Here is a 21,821-nt window from a genome sequence, read left to right as displayed (position 1 = left end):
TTAGGGTGTCATGTATGAAAAGCCTGTGCTTACCTGCTGAGCTGCCCTCCCCTACCACCTGTCCCCTGTCCCCCACCTCCCAACCATCTCCTGGGCTCTTTGAACCATGTCTGTCTCATCTCCCAAGATGCCTGGCACATAATAGGTGAGACCTTTCACCTAAAAATTAACATACACATTATAAATAAAGTCATGGTCACAGGTAAGCTCTAAAAATAGAAAATGAAATAGTTTCATCTACATTTGTCCATTTATCCACACAACAATCAGAGTAGTTATGGAGTGTACCTGAGATACCGTGTTAACGCCAGAGGAATCCAAGGTCTGAGAATTTCTTCCAAACATCATATTCTGTTTGTAAAACAGACACCAAGAAAAGAACACCTTCCAGTACTAGGTAGTATTTTTTTTTCTTCCCAGGGTTATCGCTATGGCTCGGTGCTGGCACTATAAATCAACCACTCCTGGTGACCATTTCCTGCCCCTCCCTTTTTTCCTCTTTGACAGGACAGAGAGAAACTGAGAGGGGAGGGGAGATAGAGAGGGAGAAACAGAGACACCTGCAGCCCTACTTCACTCCTTATGAAGTGCCTCCCTGCAGGTAAGGAGTGGGGGCTTGAACCTGGTGATATGTGCATGGTGCATATCACATATGCATGGTGATATGTGCACTTAACTGGATGTGCTACTGCCCAGCCCCCATAGGTAGTATATTTTCACAACACTCTGGGAATTTGTGGGAACAGAAAAATCAGAGAAAGTAAACAGGATTTCCAACTGTGTCCCCAGTTACCTCTCCAAATGTGGGAGATGGTGGACAGATGAAAACCTTGTTCAGTATGTGATACAGAATAAAATGTCTCCCTGAAAGGCTGGTCAAGATGAAAGCACTGAGGTGAGACTAAGAGACTGAGTGACTGAAAGATTTTGAAACAGGCTAGAATTACCACATTCAAGTAAATAATGTCACTATTCAAACTTTTAGAACTCAGCTTCTGGTCTTCCTTGTAGCTCCTGGCTCCTTTAAGAATATCCATGATCAAAGTAATCAGGTTCAACAAGACCCACCCCACTGCACAAGGAAGGGCCCATTGGTCTGATTAGTACCTCCACTTGTGGAAGGGATGTAACTTCTGTTCCATCTGTTTACACCTACAATCCTGGACTCAGCTGACTGTCAGCTCAACTGTTAGCACCCAATCTTCTAAGCTCAGAGTCATCCACATTGCTTCCCAGGTGTGCTCCAGGTCAGAGGACCTGAAAGGGGTCCTATGTCAGCAAGATGTGAAAGAAAGAAAATGTCCACGAAAGCAAGAAGGGACTTAGTGTATTTTCCATTCTCATTATGGCCAATATCTAATACATAGCAGAGATCAATAAATACTGGGTAAAGTTGGTGTACTGCACCAAAGCGAAGGACTCTCGGGTGGGGGGTGGGGGGGGTTTCAGGTCCTGGAACATGATATCAGAGGACTTAGAGGGGGTTGAATTGTTATGTGGGAAACTTAGAGATGTTATATATGTACAAACTACTGTAATTTATTTTTTGTTATTGTATTTTTTATTATTGACTGTAAAGCATTAATCCCCCAATATATATATGACTTGATAAAGAACTTAGCCCTCTTGCTCCAAAGCTAAGACATATTCAAAACCATTCCAGGTGTCAGAAAAGTGGAATTCCTGACCAAACCAGCATACAGCCCTGGCTTCCACTCTGAATCTCTCTGTATCTTTCTTATAACCAGTCAGCCAAGAACAAGGGCATAGTCTTCAACACAACAGTTGATGCTCTGTGGAAAGTCTCTCCCCTAGTCACACTTCAATCTGAAAAAACAACCAGAGAAAACTTTTGACAGAAAATCATAGGTGAAATGAACAATCATGGATTCAGGGCTAATTTCAGTTACATTTTTTTAAGTTCTCAAGAGGAAAGGTCTCGGGACACCTAACCCTTTCACAAAGAAAACAGCAACTAAAATGCAGTAGCAAATATCTAAACTTTGGGGAGAAAACTTACAAACTGCTTTTGTGTCAGAGCAAGGTTGGAGGACGGAATGACTGCTCAACTGCCTAGGAAAGCCAAGAAGAGAACAAAGTGAGGACATTAGGCAGAGTCCACCATTCACTGTGTAAGTCAAAGCTGGGCTGTAGCTGCCTTACAGAAAGAGAAAAAGACTAATGTGACTGCTTCCTCCCCCTGCCTTCTAACCACGGCAGTAATGAAGATTCACAGCTAACACATTAATTAGGGAATCGATAGGTGTGCCTGCTTACAGTACTGGAACACAGAAATAGATAACAGATAGGAAATGCAGAGCCCCTGAGGATCTAATCAAGTGCGGGAGTAAATATTCAAATAATGTTTTTCTTTAAAAAAAAACTAAAAAACACTTTTTTTCCATGCAAAAAGCAAGTATGTAATAAGTTGGCTGCTTGTCTGTATTTTGTAAATCCGACCTTTTCTCATATGGAATTCACGCCAATAGTCTCAATCGCTTAATAAAAATTATTTGGCATGGACAGTCCATCTCCCACACTAAACGACCTTGCTTTAAATTGAAAAATTGGTTTACCAAGAGCCTGCAATTTTTTCCTCTTAATATGGACAAGAAGACATAAATGTGGATTCACCCGAGGGCATGCAAAATAGCCTACAACACTGGCCATAAGAGAAATGCCTAGTGTAGACCATGTGAACAGCCCACCAACCCACAGCTTCCCGCCACGTCGGTAAATTGCATGCTCGGCCCTTCCTCATTTCATACAGTTCTCGCCCTTCTCTTCCAGCGAGGCGGGAAGACCCTTCCTCAGCCCTTCCACCCGCACCCCGCTAAGCGGGGAGGTAGGGCGGTGCGGTGTCTTTGTCCCGCGGGTCCCCGCAACCCGCCCCGCTGTCCCCGCGGCGAGCTTGGGTTCAGATCCTTTCACCACCTCTGCACGCACCTGCAGACAAAGGCACGCCACCCCTCCCCGCGCATCTCACCTGGGCCACCCGGTCGGCCTATGGGTTGAGCAGAGATGTGGTCTGAGCTCCTGGGGTCGGGCAAGGGGTGCAGGCAGTAGCCAGCCTGGTGCAGCCCCTCACACAGCCCCGCGGCGCTCAATCTCAAGTTCAGGAGTGGTGTCCGCGCCTCCCCGCGCGCCGCCCGCGCTCCCCGCCCGCCACCGCCGCCCATTGGCTGCTGGGGAGGCGCCCCTCCCACCCCACCCACGCCATGCTCCCTGCGAGTGCTCCCGCTGGGTGCTCCCAGTCTCCCCACCACCTCTGTCCTGGTCTAAGGAGAGCAAAGAAGGCATGAAATGTAAACAACTCCCATGCACTTCCAAACACTACGTGCTTTGAGGAACAGGGCCTCCTAGAAAGTTCATTCAAAATCTCACTTCACCTCCTTAGGAAATTGAGGACCCCGGGGCCAGGCGGTGGCTCACTTGGTTAAGCGCACACATTAAGAGTGCTCAAGAACGGGAGTTCAAGCCCCTGGTTCCCACTTGCAGCGGGAAAGTTTCACGAGTGGTGAAGTAGGGCTGCAGGTGGCTCTCCGTCTCTTTTCTGCTCTATCTCCCTCTCCCCTCTCAGTTTCATTCTGTCTCCTTCTAATAAATAAATATTTAAAAATTGAAGTCCCTGAAGCAGGGTTTCTAATCAAAGCCTAGCCCCCCCCCCCCGCCACCCCCCCCCCCAATCCTTCCCTCCTTGCCTCAGAGAGTAACCCTGAGTCAAAAAGCCTTTGTAACGTCCAGGCAGAGCAGAAGCAAACCAGAAGCAGTGTATTCTGAACCGAGCTGTAAGGTTTTTTTTGTTTCTCTTCAGATTGCCTGCCACTGGTGCACGATACCCCACACCTGTCTGTTTGGTCCCTACTTCTTGGGAGGCACCTCTAAGTCACTGAAGACTCTAGATGATAGTACCAGCCTGTTAATGTCATCTCCAGAAACAAACCCCCACTCCACTGAAGCAGGAAAGTGTCCAGTTGGCTAAGTGACAGCATTTAAAATAAGGTACTGGCCAGTCACTGGCAAAATACGAGCATGAAAAGAAAAAAGGCAAGTCAACATCTCTTCCTATCTATATTCTGTGTTCACTCAAAGTATTTCTTCTTTCTAATAGTTTCTGAGCAAGAATAAGTTATCTTGGCAAGCAAATAAATGAAATAGTAGGGTTCATCAGTCCTACTTCTTTGCTATAGTCAAAAGTTCAATACACTATTACTATAACAAAGAAAAAGTATAAAATATATATAGAAAATCAAGGGAGTGTGTTAACCAGGAGCTCCTGCCTGAGTTTAGTGAGACACACTATGGAAAGTCTTTTCAATCTTTATGTTTTTAAAGACTATTAAGTAGTGGTGCTAGAGGTGGTCAGTAGTTATAGTGTTGGACTTCAAAGTATGAAGTCCTGAGCAGGAGGAGATGGCATAATGGTTATGCCAAAAGACATTCATGCCTGAGGCACCAAAGGTCCCAGGTTCAATCTCCAGCACCATCATAGGCCAGAAATGAACAGTGCTCTAGTAAAAACAAGTATATAAAGTTTTTTTAAAAAGCATGAAGCACTGAGTTTGATGCCAGGCACTGCATATGCTGAGATTATGCTTTTGTTCTCTCTCTCTCTCTCATGTTAAGTTTTTAAAAAGAGGATGGGGGGGGGGTTGATAGCATAATGGCTATCCATAGAGACTCTAATGCCTAAAGCTCCAAGGTCTCAGGTTCAATCCCCTGCACCACCACAAATCAGAGCTGAGCAGTGCTCTGTTTAAATTAATAATATTAATAAATATCTCACTCATTCTACAATTACAAAGTTCTTCTTAAGTGCCAAACTGTGCTGACAATTTTATATTAGGTTTTTCTGGTAACCATTTGTGCATGTGTTAAATCAAGAATCTGTGGCCACGGTTATCTAGAAGAGTTGTTTACAATGAACTGTTCTGGAAACCAAATGTATATATTAATATGACCTAAACTAGAAGTGAGGAGGTGTGTGAGTTTGAGATTGGGAGTTTAGTAGCCAAAATAGACATCACCAGTTCCGGAGACATGAACCAGTTTCACAGGAGAGCACCTGTCGAAGCTTCTGAAGCTGACTTTCCTTCCACACACAGAATCCAAGTCTGTTTGGTTATCTGACTCTCTGCCTACCCCAGGGTGAAAGCAACAAATCAGAGGAGGTTGCCAGATGCCCAGAGCTGACAGCACAGTGTGACAGCTGAGGGTCCGCTGGCAGAAAAGTCATGCTTGCCAAGACCTGCCAACAGTACTTCCAACTGTTGTTTCTCTCCAGCTTGTCCCCTCTCCTCAGCTCCACAGTCACCGCTCCTTTTCACCACTATCTTCTTTCACAGTAGTCTCCTAACAGTTTCTCTGTTTCCACTCATGTTCCAGGCTGGCTATATTCCTAACAGTCATATATGTGTCCTTAAAAAAAAAGTCACAAATCAGAGTGTCCAAGCCCCTGCTTTAAAATTCTATCATGACTTCTGACTGGCTGGAGATACAGTCCATAATCATTGCCTGGGTCTCGGAGCCCACTGTGATCTGGCCCTGAATTTGTCTCTGATTAACACCAAAGCCACATTCTCACTCTTTTCTCTCTGCTCCAGTCTCATCATCTTCCAGTTTCTGGAATATGCCCAACTATGTTTCACCTCAGAGTCTTTGCACTAACTGCCCCCTCCTCTTGAAATGCTTCACCCTCTTGGTTCATCCCCCTTATATCCTAGCTCTCAGTTAAATATCCTTCCGAGAATCTTCCTACCATAAGCCCCTCTTTTCCCAAAGCATCCCAGACTTTTCCTTCTTAGTCCCGTCTCTTTCACTTGATGACGACCTTTAGAAAAGCAGTGGGTTTTAGTGCCAGGTGTAACCAGCATGCACTGCCTGCATGATTTAAAAAACAAATTTCCATTTTGCATATTCCTACTCCTGAGTCAGGGTTCAGAACAAATGTCATCTCTTCCATGAAATCTTTCTCTGCTCCTCAGGGACTGTCTTTCTTGCTTTGCAATCTCTCATTTGTCACTCTGCTTACATAGGAGTCAGTGGTATTGGAATATTGGCTTCTGTGAAAGATCAGCACTGGATCTTCGAATAGGATGTGGTGATTACACAAAAGGTGTTTGCAGAATGAAGGCAATTTTCAAAAGTCTGGTTATCTGTGAAATGCTGGCATATGTTACAGCACAATCCCTAAAAACAAGGTAGTTCTTACTGCACTGAGTTTTTTTAAAAATATATTTTACCTTAATGAGAGAGAAAGAGAGAGAGTGTGTGTGAATGCTGTACTGAGCATTTTAATGGAATTATACTCTATTATTTTTTCCTAAAAATAAAAATGTTCCTCAGAATTACTATCCACTTAAAAAATCTTATGTGTGTAAAATAAAAATATGGAAGCAGATCATCAAACTCTTAAGTCACCTGATTCTCTAATTAGGATGATGTATTGCACATTATTTACATAACTCATTAAGAAAATAAAAGCGAGTCTGGCACTAATCTGTACAAACCTAATTGAAAATTCAACCAGCATACCAATAACCTATGATGTCCTCAAGTAGCATAGAAAAATCAATTTTATTTCCTTCAGACCAGCATTTAAACTAGATAATAACAACTATAATGTGTAGCAGCCATAATCCAATTTCAATTTGTTTGATTAGATGAATATAAACATTAAACAAGAAAGTCACAGGATTGTCATAACAATGTTCATGCTGTTGACTTATTATAGAACAAAGCATTTTAATTTGCTCCTAGAAAACATGCTGTTGGAAAATATATAAATATGAGTTTGAACAAGCCTTAAATACTCTCCACAAAGAGCTTTACATTGTCTCACCCAAAGATAAAAGTAGCTTTGAACTTGGAGGCCATTTGGAATTCTTCCTGAATTTAGAATATAGAAAGCCCTGAATGATTTCTTAAATATTTATAAATGTATTTGTATTACACTCCATAATCACCAATGCATCAAAGCTTATTGGTTCTCAAATTACAATGTGCATAGTAGCCAGGAATGATACACAGGGTAGAGTACACTCATTACCATGCTCAAGGACTCAGGTTCAAGCCCCTGCTCCCTACCTGCAGGGGAAATTTCATCAGTGGTGAAGTACAGGTGTCTCTCTTTCTCCCTCTCCCTCTCAAATAAAAAAAAGGGGGGGAGGCCACTGGGAGTGGTGGATTCACCCCCAGTGAATAACCAGATGGCACTGAAAAAATCATCAACACAAAAAAGCCAGGGTCTTGCTGTAAGATTATAATCAAGGAGTCTGGATTGACTCTTTTCACATAAGCACCATTCCTCTGACTCAGAGGACTGGAGGTGGTGATGCTCTCCATAAGGAGAAACCCATTTCCAAAGAAGGTGGTGGTATTCTAAGTGGGTGGAGGAAATGACAAAGATAAAGACACTGGTTGATATGATGTTGTAGCTCTGTGTATCCCCTCAATAGACTCTGTGCTCCTTGAAGTTCAGCCATGCTTTATTTGGTTTTGTATCTTTAGAGCCAGTTTAGCACTGAGCAAACTATAAAGTTCACTTGAAACAAAGTGGTGTGCACTCACTCTATCTGCATAGACATCGGGAGAGCTCACTAGCAGGAAGCACAGTGCACTTTCTTTAGGAGACAGACCCTCCTACTCCCAAAGACAAGGGGCAATTCCCTCATATATACAGAAAGTTGACCGGTACCTCCTCCTTCCACCTCATTCAACATTTCTCACTGTTGTGAGCAAACCTCACATGATTCATAATCCAGGTTGAACCAGCACTGCACTCAGTTCTTAAATGCATGTTCTACCCTCTGGAAAGTAGAACTGCAAGGAGGCCCAGGAGGGCTGAATGCATGAGGTCTCAGACTTAGACTCAGACTCAGGTTTCTGAGGTTTCTTAGACTCAGACTCAGGTTTCATGCCCAATAGGGAGAGGAAATGGAAAGCCAAGGAAAATGCCCACTGTTAGGCACATTCCATGATCCAAATGAGAGAAAACCCATGCTGTGCTTTCACACTAGAAACAAGTTTACACTAATCCTTAAATCTATGGCTTAGGAACATGGGAGTTTATGGAGGAAGCAGGGCTGGGAGAGTAAAGCCCTGGCAAGAGAAATGTGAGAAATTCTTGAGGAAGTATTTTCCACACACTACTGACCTGCTTTCTGTCTCTGTAGTCCCCCCCCCCCCCTTTTCCCAAATGTCACAGAAATGGAATCATGCTGTACATAGCTTTTAGCTTTTTTTCTCCCCCATTGTTGTCAAAGTGTTGCTGTTCCAGGATTTTTTTCTTTCCCCAGATAGAAAAAAAAAAAAAAAAGGGACTGGGGCATGGTTAAATAGCATAATGGTTATGCAAAAAGACTCTCATACCTGCAGCTCCAAAATCCCAGGTTCAATCTCCCCACACCACCATAAACCAGAGCTGAGCAATGCTCTGGTAAAAAAAAAAAGGGACTGAGCCAGCAAAACAAACAGCTCACTTGGTTAGTGCACTGCTTTGTCATATGTGTGACCCAGCTTCAAGCCCAGCTCTTATGAGGTTGAAGGCAGCTTCAGTTCTGTGGTCTTTTTCACTCTCTCTTTACTTCTCTGTCAAGAGAGGGAGGAGAGAGGGAGAGGGAGAGGAAGAGGGAGAGGGAGAGGGAGAGGGAGAGGGGGAGAGAGGGAGAGAGAGAGAGAGAGAGAAGACTGACATAAACACCACAATACTGAAGTTCCCCCCACTGAGGGGGGGCAAGCTTAAGCCTGGCAGATACATGGCAAAGCAGGCACCTCCCCAGGTTAACTACATATAGCCTATACGTAGCTCTTGGAATCATATCCTTTTGCTTAGCATACATACATCAGTAGTTCATTTGTTTTTATTACTGAGAATATTATTATATGGAAATGCCATAGTTTATCCATCTACCTTCCAGTTGATAAATACGTGTCTATATGTGTTGTTTCCAGTTTGGGGAAGTTACTAATAAAGTCAGTAACAAGAAAAGAACCTAATTTTTAGTGGCCTGGGTGGTGGCACACACTCAGTTAAGCACACATATTACCAAGCACAAGGACCTGGGTTCAAATTCCAGTTTCCTGCCTGCAGGGGGACACTTCACAAGTGATGAAGCAGGTCTTTCTCTCCCTCTGTCTATCTCCCCTCCCTTCTCAATTTCTCTCTGTTCTATCCAATTAAAAAAAAATGAAGAAAAATGGCCACTGGGAAGAGTGGATTTGTAGTGTTGGCACCAAGCCCCAGCAACAACTCTGGTGGCAATTAATTAATTAATTCATTCATTCAATTTAAAAAGCCCTAATTTTTAAAATAGGGCAAAAATGTGAACATATAATTGACTAAACAAGATATATACTTTAATAAACATATGAAAGCTGTTCCTTATCACTAGGAAAATGCAGGTTAAAAAAATAATCACTGTAATTACTACCTCTCCCATTTTAGAATGATAAATAGCAACTAAGACCCCCAAAAGAAACACACAAAAACTTGGCAATATAAAGTGCTGGTGAGGATGTTTTGTGAGTATTGGAACTCTCATAAGCTGCTGGTAGGAATGCAAATGGTAAAGTTACTTTGAAAAGCATTTTGACAGTGTCTTCAAAATTAGGCTTCTTGTGACCTTATAGCCCAGCAATTCTACTCCTCAGTACTTACCCCCCCCCATCCTCCAAAGTTAAAACTTCTGTTCACAAACAAAGAAACCCCTGTATGTGAATGCTTCTAGCAGCTTTACTTATGATTAGCTTCCCTTTTAAAATGGACTGTCAATGAGCTCTCTTTTTAATGAATTGCCTAAAAGTCCATTGGTTTAATTCAGTTTTCCAGTGTTCACAGACCTGAGCATATCAGTGATCTGTAACAAATAATGAGATGGTTACAAAATAGAATTGACTATCTTGATGGTTAGCAAATTCCATTCTTAGGAGCCTGGCACTGAGGCTGAAGCTCAGAGGAGAGTTGAAGCAGGAGTTCAAAACTGCTCTTGTCACTTTCAGTGCCAGGAAGTATTAAAAGAAACAATCTGGAGTTCTGACTTTTACCCATATCCCTAACTTTGACTCCCTCCTTCTCCCCATTTTGCCCTCCCTTATCCCTCATATAAGAGATATGAAAAACAATCTCACAGGAAATGTAAAGTAAAGCTGACAGAAGGTGCCAGAATTTTGATCCTTCAGTGTTAAGTTTAAATGAAAACAGCATTCATAATTGCTAATATTTGGTTTATCCTCATGCTCTACTGGAAGTTCCTCATTACAAACAACGTGGCATTTTGACTCAGTGTAGCACATCACTGAGCATGGCTACATTTGTTGTATCATTAGTACGACTTTAATGGAACACCAGTATACTCACTTAAATCGCTGTCTGTGGGGACATTCAGAAGTAAACAATGGCAAAGTTCAGTAGTTAAGATAGAGACAAAATGACTTAAAAACCTAAAGTATTCACTGTCTGATCTTTTATAGAAAATGTCACGGGAGTCAGGTGGTAGCACAGTGGGCTAAGCACAGATGGCACAAAGCGTTAGGGACTGGCTTAAGGATCCCAGTTTGAGCCTTTGGCTCCCCACCTGTAGGGGAGTTGCTTCACAAGCAGTGAAGCAGGTCTGCAGGTGTCTGTCTTTCTCTCCTCCTCTGTCTTCCCCTACTCTCTCCATTTCTCTCTGTCCTATCCAACAACAATGACAACAATAATAACAACAATAAAACAACAAGGACAACAAAAGGGAATAACTAAATAAATAATAAAAAAAAGAATTAAAATTTTTTTTAAAATATTTATTTAATTTATTTTTTCCCTTTTGTTGCCCTTGTTGTTTTATTGTTGTAGTTATTATTGTTGTCGTCATTGTTGGATAGGACAGAGAGAAATGGAGAGAGGGAGGGGAAGACAGAGAGGAGGAGAGAAGAAAGACAGACACCTGCAGACCTGCTTCACCGCCTGTGAAGCGACTCCCCTGCAGGTGGGGAGCCGGGGTTCGAACCGGGATCCTTACGCCGGTCTTTGTGCTTTGCGCCACCTGCGCTTAGCCCGCTGCACTACAGCCTGACTCCCTAAAAAAAAGAATTTTAAAAAAGAAAATGTCACCTGACCCCCTAGCAGAAGAGTCTTTTTGTAATTTAATTGGTATAAACTATTTGTATAGTATTGAGCAGCTACAAAATACCAACATTTGGGTAGCATTTTATATCTTCTGAGCCTTTTTCCATCTATCATTTTATAAGAGCACCTGACCATTTATATTAAAATCAGTGATTATTATTACTGTTCCCCCTGCCCCCCTTTTTTTACAGACAAAATATGCTCGGAGGAACTGTGGGAATTTAATGAAACAATGTCAGAACTTAAACTCATTTCATTCTCCAAACCTTTTGTTCATCAAATAAATAAAGAAAGCTGAGTAAGATATACCATACATAGCAAGATGATTGTCTAGCGAGTGAGCTAAAATCATCCTGCATTTTCATCTTAATCTTAAATGCACCATTAAACTCATTCCATTAAGGTGAGTTCCACACCAAGTTCCCACATGAGGCTCAAGGCTGCTGAAAAGATGTCCCCACTTTCCCTTATTTCTGGCACTTAGAGATTGCTTGACCTAGAAAGATTTCTCTTTGTTATAAACCGTATTCTTTTTGTATACAGTAATTACATGAATTATAAGAGAGTTGATCCAGATATTGTGGACACTGTAACTTAGACAATTTTTAGGGACCATTTTGAAAACAATACAAAAGTAATTTCCTTTTGCAAATTTTACAAAAATACTGTGAACTCATTAATAGGCCCAGGGGAGGTGATGGGGGCCTTAAATGTTAAGACTTCAGTATCCTTATGGTAAATGCTTCTTTGTGTATTATCTTTACCTCTTAAAGAATGGAGACTCGTGGGGCCAGGTGGTGGCACACCTGGTTAAGTGCTCACATCACAGTGCACAAGGACCCAGGTTCAAGCCCCTGGTCCCCACCTGCAGGGGGAAAGCTTCATGAGTGGTGAAGCAGGGCTGCAGGTGTCTCTCTGTCTCGCTCCCTCTGTATCTTCCCCTTCCCTCTCAATGTCTCTCTGTCTCTATCCAATAATAAATAAATAAATTAAAAAAAAAGAATGGAGACTCGTGTATTCTTACTAGAGAGCAGAACATTCTGGCTGCAGGCAGCGATTATTTAAATCTGCCATTTCGACTGCTGTATCATAAGGCTATAAAAAGGAAAAACACACCTATTCTCAATAAATTCTCTACTTAACCTAGAAGTAGTTTTCAGAGTCTGGTCCAAAAATAAAATTGGGAACGAATAAGACATACAAGTTTTTAGGCCTAGACCCGGCCCACTATTTTATGAAGACCAAAAGCCGTTCCTGTACAAATATGAACATCTTGGGTCTACTATGGACTTGTTGGAAAAGACATGATATATTTTTCCATGCAAAGATGCATCATGACTTTTCTGTCAATCTAATAAATGACGGATTCTACTTTTTTTAAAACTCATGAAGAACCATCTTTTTTTTTTTTGAGAATGAGAAGTTATATCCTGTGTACAGCTTTTATAATTTCAATCTATTATAATTTTATTATAATTTAAGAGTAAGCAATTCTATTTTAGAACGATATGAAATGTGTCAGGATTAACAAGGGGAGAAGCAACTGCTGACTGCTAAAAGTCTACTTTGATAACTTCTGAGTGCATGGCTGATACATTAAATGAACTCATGACTTATTAATTGAATGGAAAATGTATATTCAAACACTTCTAATATAGTCAGAAAACTGAACAGCAATTCTAAACTCGGATTCATGTTAGAAGTTGAAGAAAGTTCCCACAAAGGAACTGAATTACTTACCACAGGCAAAATTCTTAATTTTCAAAGAGTGAGACTTAGAACAAATTAGTCTTTTTTACTACCAAAAAGCCATGCTGTTCTCTTAGCCTCCAAGGACCTCTTATTTTAAAATACATTTCTTGTATAGGCTATGTTAATGTGCCCCTCCTCGCCACCCCGCAGCTTTTCTCTTATTAATCAAAAGTCACCTTGGGCCAGCCGTCTACCTTTTTTTTACCAGCATCAGCCAACCATGGTTGCCACTCTTGAGATGATATATTTTAATTCAGCCAGAGCCAAAGACACTTAATAGTTTGGTCGGTTTGCACAACTTAATATTACACAAGTATATTGTTTAATCTCTTGCTTCTCATCTTCCAAATTGAAATAATAAAACCTGCCACCTAAGGTTGTCATAAAGACTAAGACAAAAACAAACAAACAGAGAAAACCATTTAGAATGTGACTATGTCTGGCAAATGATAGAAATCCAAATATGGTAACTGCTATTCTTATGCTGCTTGAAATCTTGAGATGAGCTCTATGGGGAGCTCTGTTCACTTGGCTAACCTTACACCCCTTTTCCTGGGAAACACCACACACCATTTCAACCTGTGTGACAAGAGCATCTTGTGTGAAGTCAACCTAGTCAGTTAATTTAGACCAGGGTGGATACCTTGTTTGTGCTGGATGGAAGACTCTTTCCTCAAGAATCTAAAATTGAGGCCACATTCTTAAATGGCTGGACAGGAAAAGTAACAATAAGTGGTTATCTGCTACCAAATGAGCTAAGAAGCAAAATAAAATCAACCCACCTGCAGGAAAATAGTGGTGAAGCAGTGCTACAGGTGTCTGCCTCTCTTTCATTCTCCCTCTCTACCACCTCTTTTCCTCTCAAATTCTGAATAAATTTATAATTATATTCCAAATGAATATATAAATACTATTCCCAATAAATATATAAAGAGAGAGAGAGAGAGAGAGAGAGAGAGAGAGAGAGAGAGAGAGAGAGAAAGAGAGGGAGAAAAGGAATGAAATCAGGGAGTGAAAAGATAGAAGTGCATTTGGATTGTGCCAAGAAGCAGCAGAGGAGAGGAACCCTTCTCTTCAGCCTTCAGTGCCTCCTAGTGGCCAACTCCTGGAAAAGCTGGAGACATCCTCTGAGGGTCAGCACTCAAGAGAGCTGCACTCCAACTTGTTCTCTACTCAGCAAAGGTAACCACTTATTTCTAGAAAGTAGGCAATGCTATTATCTGACAAGGAACCTGATGAACAGAGGGCACTACTCAACTTGTCTAGAACATATCGAATGTAAGGGAGGACTGGGGTTAAAATCCTTAAAATCTAGGTTCTGTGGCTTTGTCAGGAAGTGCGCCACCTGAAATGGAATTAAGGAGTCCTGTGAGCTAGGAAAGGTCTCACCAGAATACTGGAGCTGAAGGGTTGGCATTCCACACCTGGCATCTCTGGACACTGTCTGAAGTGAAACAGGTCGAGGTGGCACTGGTTGCATTGATAGATACAGACCAGGGCCCATGAGATAGAGCACAAGCATCCATAGGTTAGGGGAAAACATACACCTTAAATAAAAGTGCACAATAGTTTACAGTGACTCATTAAGGGCATCAAGCAAGTAGAAAAACCTAAAAAAGACACCTTAAGGTATTTAATCAAACAGTTTCTACTTAGACCTTGATACCCTCCTCACCTACTTCCTATTTCATTTCCCTCAAGCACTCTATGGCTAATCTTGTCAGATAAAGTAAGGACTTCAAAAGCTGCACAAGAGCAAGAGAGCAGTACACTTTAATGATGCCTCTTTTTGGTCACTACCAGGCTACCCCATCATCCGGGGCCCCAGTCAGGGAATCCTGGGATTCCCACATACATATGATGGGCCTAGACCTCTAACAAATCCTTCTCACCACCATCACTGGTCATCTCCATCAGGAACAACATTGTGGACCCTCTTGTGGGCCTCTATAGGACCTTGCCTTCAATGTGGAACAACAATGATAGGGACTGCCCCACTCTCTGAAGGGAGACTAGGTCAACGTGCTCTGCCACTCGAGGAAGACTGGTCCTGCAATCAGTGAAGCCTAGAATGTTCCTAGCTATGACCACGGAATGCGAGCTCAGACCTACAGGAATGCAGAGGTTACACAGGTTCCTGTGCTGAATATGGGCCCCAGATCAGATCGATGGGGTTTACAGTTAACCATATTGACATACTTTCCCCATATTTGGGAGCTACTGGTCCAGCTTTCTAGTCCCATTCCCAAATGTGACACCATCTCCCCAGACAAAACCGTTAGCCCACCTGCATGTTAGCTGTTGGGCTCAGGCAAAAATTAGTGAAGTCATAAGCCCCTTGGAATATACCTAAAACAGACTTCCTAGAGTTTTCCAAAAGGGAGACCCCAGATTTCATCTGTTATATTCATACCTTTAGGTTCCTAATTATTAGACAATTTGTCTGCTTTATATCATATACTTTTCATCCACCAAGTTGCAGATGGTACCATGATGCCAATCTGACTTCACTGGGCAGATGACCCCACCAATGTGTCCTGGAGCCCCACCTCCCCAAACCCCCACTAGAGAAAGATAGAAACAGTTTGGGATCATGGATCAAACTTCCAATGCCCATGTCTAGTGGGGAAGCAATTACAGAAGCCAGACCTCCCACATTCTGCATCCCATAATGATCCTGGATCCATGCTCCCAGAGGGATAAAGAACAGGAAAACTTTCAATGGCGGGGGGGATGTGATATGGTACTCTGGTGGTGGGAATTGTATGGAATTATACCCCTCTTAACCTATGGTCTTGTTGATCATTATTAAATCAATAAAAAAATCTTTAAAATCCTTTTTTAATTCCCTCTAATAGAGTGCTAAGCAAAGACAGAGAACCCCAGTGTTGCAGTTGCTATGTGCCTGTTGTCTACTGTCAAATGTCTTAAAAATTCACTGCTCAAACACTGCATTTGTGCTGTTTGCCCAGAAAGGAATGCATGGGGTGTCCTGAACACTGCATTCCACTGGGAGCCATCATAAACCCAGAGCCCTCTGGAGTCAACAGTCAGGCCTGACAAATGAATTTTTATTTTATGAGCACAGCCACAGTGTTCTAGAAAAACTGTTTCATCCCTTTATTCCTTCAATAGCTACTTATCAAGTAACTACTAAATTTCAGAGGCATATTGAGAAAAGTCAAGATTTGGCACATTTTCTCAGTTTATATCTTTCCTGTATAACAGTTACTGTTAACCAGTTACTTAGGGGACAATCTGACTCTGGGGTAATGAGAGGCCAAATGAAGAACATTTCAGTAATTACTTCCTCAATAGTCAGGCTGTGTGTGCCTCAGTCACCTGGTCCGTGTCCGTTAGGGATATTATATCATTTATATCCCTAATATTATTAGATCAGGGGTGGTGAGTAGCCACTACTGACTGTTCTAAAATCAGGATAACAATTTCAAAAAACAAACAAACAACAACAAAACCAAGGCAAATGTTTAAAGAGACTACTTAGTAAACAAACTAGGTCAGAATTTTAGATTCTGAAGATAGAAGTGAATATATATGATACCATAAAAACAACTGAGGGTGAAAAATGGCTTTGATGTTTCTTATTTATGTCTGCATTACTTTTCTTGTCAATTATATAATTGTTTATTTTTCTTCATAGGCTTACAAAAGGTTTACTGCCTAGAGGATTTATTATTAAATATCTAGTTCCGAGTAAATACTAAAATCACTAGAATTTATGTGCAACAACTTGTCAAGTTCTTTCTACATGCCCTTTCATAATTATTTTGCTTGTTGCTGCTGTCACTGGGGATTCACAGCTCCAGGAGAAGCTTTCAGACAGAAAGAAAGTAGGGGCTTGGGTGTGGCACCACAGTCCCAATGCCCCCCTGCCCTGCCCCAGTGCTGTAGTGCTACCACGTGGAGCGCTAGGGTTCAAGGCCGGGTTGCCATCACGGGTAATGCAAGCACCTTGCCAAGTAAGCTATCTCACTGGCCTCATGCTGCTTAGAAACAGCAAAACAATAGGTCAAAAAGTGGCCCAGCCACCCTACTGTGCACATGTGTAGCCTTTGCCAAGAACAGGGTGTGAATGACTTATGTACCAAACAACCTTCAAGTCTGAATGGCAGAGAGAAAATACATTCAAGTGTCTTAAAGTCGAGATACCAAATCACGCTATACATCACTTTGGAGGAAGACACAGTTCTCTGGCAACAAGCTGCTCACCCATGAAATGAACTAGCTCTTCTAGGAAAAGATGATTAATTATTTAATAAATGCCGTGTGGTTTTAACTTCATTGAGGAAGATGACTGGGAGGAGGTGTTCCAGGAGCCTCGATGGGCAGTGTCCCCTGCTTCAAGCCCACTACCCCCTACACTGTGGGTGCAGGCCAGGGAGAGTCCTACAGAGGGATAATTTCAGGGTGGCAGAGGGGGGCTCTGCAGGCACCTGTGCCAGGCCCTTTCTCAAGTTGTAGGCAGGTTCTAAATGTTCCATGACCACACAGGAGGACACTGAGGCTCAAAATAAGTAACCAGCCAAAGCAACACAGCCACTGACCTAGGAATTCACTAGTGAGAGTGTGTGTGTGTGTGTGACTTCCAAGGTACTTTCAGGGTCCATTCTAATCCTTAACACCCATAGGGGAGAGAGGGTGGGGGAGCAGGGACAGGAGAGAAGATAGCTGGGGGAAGCATAGAATCTCCACCACTCTGACCTTAGTAAGCAGAAAATTTGGCACCCACCACATCAGGTCCTAATCCCTGGTCTCTGAAAAGGTTATCCTTTAAAGAAAAAGGGCGGCCAGACGGTGGCACACCTGGTTGAGCTCACATGTTGCAATGTGCAAGGACCCAGGTTCAAGTCCCTGGTCCCCACTTGCAGGGGGAAAGCTCTGTGAGTAGTGAGGCAGGGCTGCAGGTGTCTCTCTGTCTCCCACTTTCTCTACTGCCCCCTTCCCTCTTTATTTCTGGCTGTCTCTATCCAATAAATAAATAAAGATTTATTTATCAGGATGCTGGCCAGACTTCCCTGGATTGAAGACCCCACCAATATGTCCTGGAGCTCAGCTTCCCCAGAGACCCACCCTACTAGGGAAAGAGAGAGGCAGACTGGGAGTATGGACCGACCAGTCAACGCCCATGTTCAGCGGGGAAGCAATTACAGAAGCCAGACCTTCTACCTTCTGCAACCCACAATGACCCTGGGTCCATGCTCCCAGAGGGATAGAGAATGGGAAAGCTATCAGGGGAGGGGATGGGATATGGAGATTGGGTGGTGGGAATTGTGTGGAGTTGTACCCCTCCTACCCTATGGTTTTGTTAATTAATCCTTTCTTAAATTAAAAAAAAAATTAAAAAAAAAAGAAACCATAAACCCCCCCCAAAAAAAAATAAAAATAAAGATTAAGAAAAAAAATTTTAAAAGAAAAAGGACATTGGTAAATAAAATTAAATTGATACAATATCTTAAAAGTCAGAAATTTATTCTGGGCTATCTGGGTGAGTCACAAAAGAAAAGAGGACACAAGCAAAGGTGAAAGTAGTACCCAGAAGCTGGACAAAGCAAAGGCTGATTCTTTCTGAAGGTCACCGGAGATCTGAGGACTCTGTACTGACACCCTGATTAGGGCCCAGTGAGACTAATGTTGAACTCCTGGCTTCTAGACTATGCCAGAAGGCATTTCTGTTGTGTGAAGTAGACAAATTTGTAGGAGTTTGTTATGGCAACACAAATACACTGACTACATGAAAACAAGCCGGGAGTTAATCTTGTGGCCCCCGCAGTCTGGTCAGGGGTTTGAACTGTTTGTTGAAGCTTCCTTCTAGTGAGCCCTATGTGACCTTTAGCAATTACTATTCCACTGAATATATCTCTCAAGGAAAGGACCACAGAGTTCTTGTTCATAGCTGCATCACTGGTCACCAGTTCCGAGCCTGACAGATAGTGGAGGCATAAATAAATTGGTGATTAATAAAGCTCAGGGAGGTGGGTGGGCTCACACAATAGATGAAGGAGGAGGAGTAAAAGGAATTCCACAGCTCGACACCTCAAGGTATATGTGAGGATGATGTACAGTGGGACACAAGAAAGTCAACTTTACAGATGACCAGGAAATAAGCAGATACCCAAGCTGGTAGACACTCCGAACTGACATGATAGCTTAGCCATAACCTGTGACTTAATGTTATGACCTTTATGAATCAGGAGGTCTGAGCCAGCCTGTGCAAATATGAATTGGCCAATCAGGAACAATGAGAGGTGGGGCTAAGATAAAAACCCAATAGCAGAGTGGCCAGGTGGTGGCACCCAGTTAAGCAAGCACAGTACCATGCACAAGGACTCAGATTTGAGCCCCTGCTGCCCACCTGCAGGGCAGACACTTCATGGGCAGTGAAGCAGGTCTACAGGTTTCTATTTCTCTGTCCCTCTCTATCTCCTCTCCTCTCTCAGTTTCTCTCTGTCCTGTAAAACAAAACAAAGGAAAAAATAACTTTAAAAAAAACCGGAAAAATGGCCGCTGGGTGTGGTGGATTTATAGTGCTGGCACTGAAGGTAATTCTAAATAATCGTAGTGGCAAAACAAACAAAAAACACTTGAACTTGAGGTGTTAATCCTTCTTCTGAAGCCTATTTCTGGTAGTGGTATGAGTGCTACCTCTTAACTTCTTTTAGTTCCTTTCCTAATAGGTTTTTTATTAACACACACACACACACACACACACACACACACACCCCACATACACGTGCTAAATTATGATAATAAAACTTTAAAAAACATGGTAGTCCCTTCCTGATGTAGTGATTTCTACTTTCTCACCACATTAACATACTTCTTTGAGATAATCTTCTCATACACGGCTTTACGGCAAAAGAGGATGATTAATGTTATGATTAAAAGTGACCCAAGATTTAAAGACTTCATATATATATAAAGATGATTATATATATATAATCATCTTTCTGTCTTTAAGATATATTCTAATTTGCATAGGCTAGACAGATGAAAACCTTATCTTTTATTAAAAAAAGAAAATCCTGCTCCTTTATTTCAGTCCTTGACTAGGCGAATTTAATGAATAGGAGTAGGCTTTGCTGTTTTTTTTAAATATCTTCTACAGCTTGTCTTATATCAATAAAAAAGACAAAGCTATTCTTTAGCTAGAAGGTACATAGAAATAAATCAAAATGTTTCCTTTAGGCAATAAAGGGGCATAGGTGATTACTCTGGGTCACTGACTTCACTGCAGATTATGTTAGGAAATTCCATGCCGCGCATCAGATGTAATACTTTTAGTAACGGCTGTTCATCTTTATAACAGAATTCTTGGTGGAATAGAAAAGCAGTCTGGTGAGAAAGCACCTTTAGGATGAGGTGGTTTCTATGATACTGCTCATCTCTAATCCATGGAGAAGTCATAGACGTCACTTGTCACTGCTGGCAAGTACTCATGTTGTGTGTGTGTGTGTAAAGAAATGAACTTGTTTTTAAAACATTCGAATAGTGTTCTGCTTTGTGATATGTGTGACCCAGGTTTGAGCCAGGTCCCCACTGCACCGAAGGAAGCTGGTGCTCTGATCTCTTTTCACTCTCTTTGTCTCATAGCCCTCTGTATCTACCTAAGAAAAAAAAATTAAAAGATTCACTTATTAATGAGAGGGAGAACCAGAGCATCATTCTGGCACATGCAATGCCAGGGTTTGAAATCAGGACCTTGTGCTTTTAAGAGCAAAGCTGTAGTCTCCGTGTAACTTCTCTGGCTGCTAGAGATATATCTTTAACTTTTCTATTCTTTTGGCTATTTTGGGATATTAGAAAGGAGAGGAAAACCACCTCAAACAACTACTATTTCAGATGTATAGCGTTCCCCAATTACAACAGAAAAATCAGAAAAGACATCTATATCTTAAACACCCCTACTGATTAATGTTTATTAAAATTTATATCTCATTTGTGTTCCAAATGACTTAAATGGTTTACAATAAAAGGCAAACATTCTATCAGACTCTTAAACTGGAATAAGTCAAATTTAAAACCAACTGGAAGAAGAAATTCTGTAAATCAATTAGGCTAAATATTAAGTTGGATCACATTCTCTTACTTCTGACCCACACACACAAAGGCAGCCATATGGTTCAATTTAATATTATTACTGAAATTGAGGGTTTAATTTAACTTGAAACTTCCCAGTTAAGGGAGAAACCGTGACAAACTGTGCAATTTTCACCATTAACCAGATTCTTTGAGAAGCTGTTCACTGGCAGTGGTGAAAACTACACTCCTGGGAACACAACACTTTACAGTGAAGGCCTGTGGGTTGAAGAGCTAAACAAAGGCAAGCCTGAAAATACAGCTTTGTGAAGACAGAACCTGACACAGAGTGGTCATTCAGATTCCCCAGGTGAGCGTTCTTCAGTGTTTTCAAAACACCAGGCAGACTCCACACATGCTGACCCTCCAGAGTTGTACTGGCATGAAGCAAATAATGTATTTCATGCTCACAATGTGGTAAGTGCAGTCCAACATGTCACACTGCTGTCCAGTCTGTTCCTCCCTTTGTTTATAGTAGGATTGTTTCTTCCTGGGCTCTCAGTTGTAAATGAACCATTTGGCTCACTTCTCATGCAGCACAATGTCTAATGCAGTAGTTCCATCCTCTGGCTACCAAGACCATGCTTGCATGATTCTGCTCTGAAAAGATCTTTTATCTTTAGAAAGTGGGTCCTTACATTAAGACCCATGGATTTAATTTCTTAATTCTGGGTTTTTAAATATATATATATTTTTAAATATTTATTTATTTCCTTTTTGTTGCCCTTGTTTTTATTGTTGTTGTAGTTATTATTGCTGTTGATGTCATCATTGTTGGATAGGACAGAGAGAAATGGAGAGAGAAGGGGAAGACAGAGAGGGGGAAGAAAGACAGACACTTGCAGACCTGCTTCACCGCCTGTGA

General features: G+C 41.8%; 1 protein-coding gene across 13 annotated transcripts in view; it reads right to left on the bottom strand.

Moving 5' to 3' along the window:
• APBB2 (amyloid beta precursor protein binding family B member 2) overlaps positions 1 to 21,821 on the bottom strand; it is a 420,468-nt gene that overhangs the window by 44,297 nt on the left and 354,350 nt on the right. The window contains exon 1 of one of the 13 annotated variants that reach the window (XM_060188182.1): positions 2,987 to 3,136. The exons of the other annotated variants lie outside the window; for them this stretch is intronic. The gene's annotated coding sequence lies outside the window, so the exon portion shown is untranslated. Of the gene's footprint in view, positions 1 to 2,986; positions 3,137 to 21,821 lie in introns of those variants that run through there. 13 annotated transcript variants of the gene reach the window in all.

Source organism: Erinaceus europaeus, chromosome 3, assembly GCF_950295315.1.
Source record: "Erinaceus europaeus chromosome 3, mEriEur2.1, whole genome shotgun sequence".
In the NCBI taxonomy this organism is placed as follows: domain Eukaryota; kingdom Metazoa; phylum Chordata; class Mammalia; order Eulipotyphla; family Erinaceidae; genus Erinaceus; species Erinaceus europaeus.
The sequence above is the reverse complement of the archived record's forward strand: the minus strand, read 5'-3'. Positions and strand labels throughout refer to the sequence as shown.